Here is a 7,500-nt window from a genome sequence, read left to right as displayed (position 1 = left end):
TTGAACTGTTTTTTACGAACGTCTTTTTGAACAATTTTACGACCTCTCCTTTTGAACTGTCCATCCATCCATCCATTTTCCATACCTGCCAACTTTTGAAATCAGAAAAACCTAGTAGCCAGGGTCTAGGGGCCGCAGGCCCCGGTAGGTCCAGGACAAAGTCCTGGTGGGGGGTTCAGGCCCCCTACGCAAAATGATTATTAGCATTCAGACAGGTTAAAATGTTGCTAAAACTATCACTTTTCTATCAGTCACAGTGACTTTTCAAAACAAAAATATTACAGCAAAAATCATATGGGTTGATTGACATGTTTATTCTGTAAGCTAACTTCAATAGTTTGAAATTATTTTGACAGTTAATGCCAGTTATCCTGTCAACCTTTCACAAGACTTCAATTTGTTAAATTGCTAAATGGTTCCGTCTTCATGACATTGGCGATACTTTTTGAGGATTCTGTTCCAAGACACTGAATAATGTTTGATGTTTTGGTTCGACCACATCCATATTTTGTGGCGATTTTCGAGTCGGGAAACATTTTCCGAAATAACTGTCCCATGTGATCAGCCAGTGCGATTGGAAGTCCATGCTCAATTGTTGCCTCCGTAAATAAAACTTCAGCATTTATCACATCCAAAGAATCTGTTTGGGCGACGAAAAACGTCGAAAGTTTTTGTATCGCTAGCAACGGCATTAGACTTGTGTTTTTTTGTCCCAACGTGGTCTTTTACATCGCTAATTCCTCCGTGTCCGATCGAAAAATCTTGTCTGCACAAGGTGCAATTCGCGTAGTTTTCACCCTTTTTGGAACGGATAATTATTCCCGGATAGGCTTTTGAATATTCTTCACGGAATGACTGCAGTTTTCTTTTCGGTTTAAGACTCGTTTGCGATTTTTCTCCGGCTGATTCCATGATCGTTCGCTCGTTTGGAAACAATGGCAACTGGTGCCTCGTGCTTGGCAGCGGTGCTATAAATAGCCTCGCGCATGGCATTCGGAATGGCTCGATAGAAAGTTACGGGAAGCAGTGTCGATTGTCGTTGTTGTTACGCGATTTCATGAATAAAACTTTAAAAAAAAAAAAAAATTAATTAATTAATGAAAAACCGTATTTTTTATCACTGCAACCGTAACCCGGAATAGGTTGATGAAAACCGTACTAATTACGGGAAAACCGGAGTAGTTGGCAGGTATGCATTTTCTACCGCTTATCCCCTTCGGGGTCGCTTCCCTTCGGGGGCGCTGGAGCCTATCTCAGCTACAATCGGGCGGAAGGGGGGGTACACCCTGGACAAGTCGCCACCTCATCACAGGGCCAACACAGATAGACAGACAACATTCACACTCACATTCACACACTAGGGCCAATTTAGTGTTGCCAATCAACAATCAACTTATCCCCAGGTGCATGTCTTTGGAGGTGGGAGGAAGCCGGAGTACCCGGAGGGAACCCACGCAGTCACGGGGAGAACATGCAAACTCCACACAGAAAGATCCCGAGGCCGGGATTGAACTCACGACTACTCAGGACCTTCGTATTGTGAGGCAGACGCATTAACCGTTCTTCCACCGTGCTGCCCTTTTGAACTGTTCGGCAACCAAAGGCAACGCTGTTTACGACCCACTTCCCTCTGGAAGCAGCGGCGGGTCAGGTGGTCGGAGAAAGTCAAATAAAGGAGGAGGAGCACAATCTTTCGCCAGAGCGTGCTGAGATACTGTACAAGGGTACAGTGTACAGGCGACTCTCCTCAATATTGAGTCCAAATTTAATTCTGTCTCTGTTTGATTCTTTGCCTCTTGTCTTGTTTAATAGATGTCATCAGTGTTTGAACCTGACACTTTTATTAGTAGATTGACTGCGTGGGTTCCCTCCGGGTACTCCGGCTTCCTCCCACTTCCAAAGACATGCACCTGGGGATAAGTTGATTGTCAACACTAAATTGGCCCTAGTGTGTGGATGTGAGTGTGAATGTTGTCTGTCTATCTGCGTTGGCCCTGCGATGAGGTGGCGACTTGTCCAGGGTGTACCCTGCCTTCCGCCCGATTGTAGCTGAGATGGGCTCCGGCGCCCCCCGCCACCCCAAAGGGAATAAGCGGTAGAAAATGGATGGATGGATGCCCAGTACAGTACATATTCCGTACAATTGACCACTAAATGGTAAATCCTGAATACGTTTTTCAACTTGTTTAAGCCGGGGTCCACATTAATCAATTCATGGTAAACAACATGAAGAGGGTCCGAATCATCAACACTAATTATAGTCAGCATATAAAGTTAAAATTAAAGTACCAATGATTGTCACACACGCACTAGGTGTGGCGAAATTATTCTCTGCATTTGACCCATCACTCTTGATCACTCCCTGGGAGGTGAGGGGAGCAGTGGGCAGCAGCGGTGACCACGCCCGGGAATCATTTTTGGTGATTTAACCCCCAATTCCAACCCTTGATTCTGAGTGCCAAGCAGGGAGGTAATGGCTCCCATTTTTATAGTCTTTGGTATGACTCGGCCGGGGGTTTGAACTCACAACCTACCGATCTCAGGGCAGACACTCTATATGATACTGACTCTAATTATTGTACAGTAAAGAAAGCCAAGTAAGCAAAAGCATATTTTTTACCTGACCTGATTAAAGTAGAGATCAATCATTCAATAAATGCATAGGCAAGTTTTCAGATACACACGTAATCGATTAACCAATTTTCACATACAGAAAAATGTTAAGATGTTTATAAAACACTAAAACAAACCAAATGTATTGTACAGTGTTTAACACATTTATATAAAGTCGCCCGATCATATAAATGTTCAGAAAAGTAGTTCAGTATGCAAAAAAGCTATTGTTATTTTTTGGGGAAATAAACTGAAACGGTTAAACAGTTCTTTTTCATACATAAACCACAACCGTACTTGTTAGAATAATTGTTTCTAAATTATCACAAAAACTTTTGTGTTACATTGAGTGCCCGGTGAGAAGCAAAAGCTGTCTTTGAACCTTCATGTATGGTAATCAACAGAAAGATATTGTTTAAACCCAAGGACTACAAAGCGGAGAGAAGGCAGGATCTGCCCAATTTCCAGACGAACTCTTTTTTAACCTCCTTTTTCAACTGTTTTACGAACCTCTCTTTGAACTGTTTTACGGACCTCTTTTTGAACTGTTTTACGACCTTTTCTGTGAACTGTTTACGACCTTGTCCCTTAGAAGCAGCTGTTGTCATGTGGTCAGAGAAAGTCCAAATAAAGGGGAAGGCGTATAATCTTTTGGCAGAGCGTGCTGAGACACTGTAGAAGAGTACAGTGTGTCTCCCCTCAATTGAGCCAAATTTAATTCTATCTCTGTTTAATTATTTGCTTTTTGTCTTGTTTAATAAAGTTAGATGTCATCAGTGTTTGAACCTGACAGTAATAGTTTATATGGCTTCTGACAGCTTGCAAAACTAATTGGTATGTTCAGGATGCAATTAATTAAGTATAATTTAACATCTTGATTAAAAAGGAATAATGAGCTTTAACATTTTTTATGTTTTTTTGTAGAACAGTACATCAGCCCTTTGAGACACTGGTGTTTTAGGGCTATATAAGTAAACTTTGATTGATTGATTGATTGACTGATTGATTGACATTTGCCAATTCATGGAAAACAATAATTATACTTAAAACTATCATAAATCTGCATGATCTCCTGCTGGCCCCACTATGGACTGGACTCTCACACTATTATGTTAGATCCACTATGGACTGGACTCTCACTATTATGTTAGATCCACTATGGACTGGACTCTCACACTATTATGTTAGATCCACTATGGACTGGACTCTCACTATTATGTTAGATCCACTATGGACTGGACTCTCACACTATAATGTTAGATCCACTATGGACTGAACTCTCACTATTATGTTAGATCCACTATGGACTGGACTCTCACACTATAATGTTAGATCCACTATGGACTTGACTCTCACACTATTATGTTAGATCCACTATGGACTGGACTCTCACACTATTATGTTAGATCCACTATGGACTGGACTCTCACACTATTATGTTAGATCCACTATGGACTGGACTCTCACACTATTATGTTAGATCCACTATGGACTGGACTCTCACTATTATGTTAGATCCACTATGGACTGGACTCTCACACTATTATGTTAGATCCACTATGGACTGGACTCTCACACTATTATGTTAGATCCACTATGGACTGGACTCTCACACTATTATGTTAGATCCACTATGGACTGGACCCTCACTATTATGTTAGATCCACTATGGACTGGACTCTCACACTATTATGTTAGATCCACTATGGACTGGACTCACACACTATTATGTTAGATCTACTATGGACTGGACTCTCACACTATTATGTTAGATCCACTATGGACTGGACTCTCACTATTATGTTAGATCCACTATGGACTGGACTCTCACTATTATGTTAGATCCACTATGGACTGGACTCTCACACTATTATGTTAGATCCACTATGGACTGGACTCTCACACTATTATGTTAGATCCATTATGGACTGGACTCTCACACTATTATGTTAGATCCATTATGGACTGGACTCTCACACTATTATGTTAGATCCATTATGGACTGGACTCTCACACTATTATGTTAGATCCACTATGGACTGGACTCTCACACTATTATGTTAGATCCACTATGGACTGGACTCTCACACTATTATGTTAGATCTACTATGGACTGGACTCTCACACTATTATGTTAGATCCACTATGGACTGGACTCTCACACTATTATGTTAGATCTACTATGGACTGGACTCTCACTATTATGTTAGATCCACTATGGACTGGACTCTCAAACTATTATGTTAGATCCACTATGGACTGAACCCTCACAATATTATGTTAGATCCACTAAGGACTGGACTCTCAAACTATTATGTTAGATCCACTATGGACTGAACTCTCACAATATTATGTTAGATCCACTATGGACTGGACTCTCACACTATTATGTTAGATCCACTATGGACTGGACTCTCACTATTATGTTAGATCCACTATGGACTGGACTCTCACACTATTATGTTAGATCCACTATGGACTGGACTCTCACTATTATGTTAGATCCACTATGGACTGGACTCTCACACTATTATGTTAGATCCACTATGGACTGGACTCTCACACTATTATGTTAGATCCACTATGGACTGGACTCTCACTATTATGTTAGATCCACTATGGACTGGACTCTCACACTATTATGTTAGATCCACTATGGACTGGACTCTCACACTATTATGTTAGATCCATTATGGACTGGACTCTCACAATATTATGCTAGATCCACTAGCATTATTTTTTTAATATGACTTTAAAATGCGTGCAATAACATCGACGTGCAACATGCAGTAACATAAATGTTATGGCATAATAAACTGTTTTATGCAGCTCTAGAGCCTTAATCGATCGGTGAGTGTGCAGGTGTACTAAATGTTGGGACCGGGTGAACCTGTATCATGTTTATTGTTAGAATAATTGTTTCTAAATTATCACAAAAACTTTGTATTACATTGACTTCCGAGCAGGAGGACGGGAGCTGTCTTTGAAACCAACCAAGAGTAAGGCTCGTAAAACTCCACTGTGTAAGGGGCAGAGCCACATGAAGGGTTTTCTGTTTTCTCTCATATATGGTAATCAACAGAAAGATGTTGTTCTGGCCCAAGGACTTCAAAGCGGAGAGATGACAGGATCTGCCCAATTTCCAGACGAACTCCATCCATCTTCTTCCGCTTATCCGAGGTCGGGTGGCAGGGGCAGCAGCCTATGCAGGGAAGCCCAGACTTCCCTCTCCCCAGCCACTTTGTCCAGCTCTTCCTGTGGGACCCCGAGGCATTCCCAGGCCAGCCGGGAGACATAGTCTTCCCAACGTGTCCTGGGTCTTCCCCGCGGCCTCCTACCGGTCAGACGTGCCCTAAACACCTCCCTAGGGAGGCGTTCGGGTGGCATCCTGACCAGATGCCCGAACCACCTCATCTGGCTCCTCTCGATGTGGAGGAGCAGCGGCTTTACTTTGAGCTCCCCCCGAATGACAGATCTTCTCACCCTATCTCTAAGGGAGAGCCCCGCCACCCGGCGGAGGAAACTCATTTCGGCCGCTTGTACCCGTGATCTTGTCCTTTCGGTCATAACCCAAAGCTCATGACCATAGGTGAGGATGGGAACGTAGATCGACCGGTAAATTGAGAGCTTTGCCTTCCGGCTCAGCTCCTTCTTCACCACAACGGATCGATACAGCGTCCGCATTACTGAAGACGCCGCACCGATCCGCCTGTCGATCTCACGATCCACTCTTCCCTCACTCGTGAACAAGACTCCGAGGTACTTGAACTCCTCCACTTGGGGCAAGATCTCCTCCCCAACCCGGAGATGGCACTCCACCCTTTTCCGGGCGAGAACCATGGACTCGGACTTGGAGGTGCTGATTCTCATCCCAGTCGCTTCACACTCGGCTGCGAACCGATCCAGTGAGAGCTGAAGATCCTGGCCAGATGAAGCCATCAGGACCACATCATCTGCAAATAGCAGTGACCTAATCCTGCAGCCACCAAACCGGATCCCCTCAACGCCTTGACTGCGCCTAGAAATTCTGTCCATAAAAGTTATGAACAGAATCGGTGACAAAGGACAGCCTTGGCGGAGTCCAACCCTCACTGGAAACGTGTCCGACTTACTGCCGGCAATGCGGACCAAGCTCTGGCACTGAGCATACAGGGAGCGGACTGCCACAATCAGACAGTCCGATACCCCATACTCTCTGAGCACTCCCCACAGGACTTCCCGAGGGACACGGTCGAATGCCTTCTCCAAGTCCACAAAACACATGTAGACTGGTTGGGCAAACTCCCATGCACCCTCAAGGACCCTGCCGAGAGTATAGAGGTGGTCCACAGTTCCACGACCAGGACGAAAACCACACTGTTCCTCCTGAATCCGAGGTTCAACTATCTGGCGTAGCCTCCTCTCCAGTACACCTGAATAGACCTTACCGGGAAGGCTGAGGAGTGTGATCCCACGATAGTTGGAACACACCCTCTGGTTCCCCTTCTTAAAGAGAGGAACCACCACCCCGGTCTGCCAATCCAGAGGTACCGCCCCCGATGTCCATGCGATGCTGCAGAGTCTTGTCAACCAAGACAGCCCCACAGCATCCAGAGCCTTAAGGAACTCTGGGCGGATCTCATCTACCCCTGGGGCCTTGCCACCGAGGAGCTTTTTAACTACCTCAGCAACCTCAGCCCCAGAAATAGGAGAGCCCACCACAGACTCCCCAGGCACTGCTTCCTCATAGGAAGACGTGTTGGTGGGATTGAGGAGGTCTTCGAAGTATTCCCTCCACCGATCCACAACATCCGCAGTCGAGGTCAGCAGAACACCATCCTCGCCAGACGAACTCTTTTTGAACTATTTTATGGACCTCTTTTTGAACTATTTTACAAACTCTTTTTG

The 7,500-nt window shown here is 44.4% G+C and overlaps 1 protein-coding gene across 2 annotated transcripts in view; it reads right to left on the bottom strand.

Annotated features, from left to right (window-relative positions):
* The window catches only part of LOC133623010 (ankyrin repeat and LEM domain-containing protein 2), a 57,113-nt gene that overhangs the window by 29,689 nt on the left and 19,924 nt on the right, over nucleotides 1–7,500 (bottom strand). The gene's annotated exons all lie outside the window — the stretch shown is intronic.

This window comes from Nerophis lumbriciformis, linkage group LG12 (assembly GCF_033978685.3).
Source record: "Nerophis lumbriciformis linkage group LG12, RoL_Nlum_v2.1, whole genome shotgun sequence".
NCBI classification, from domain to species: domain Eukaryota; kingdom Metazoa; phylum Chordata; class Actinopteri; order Syngnathiformes; family Syngnathidae; genus Nerophis; species Nerophis lumbriciformis.
Note: the sequence above shows the minus strand (reverse complement) of the source record. Positions and strands in the feature narration are given on the sequence as shown.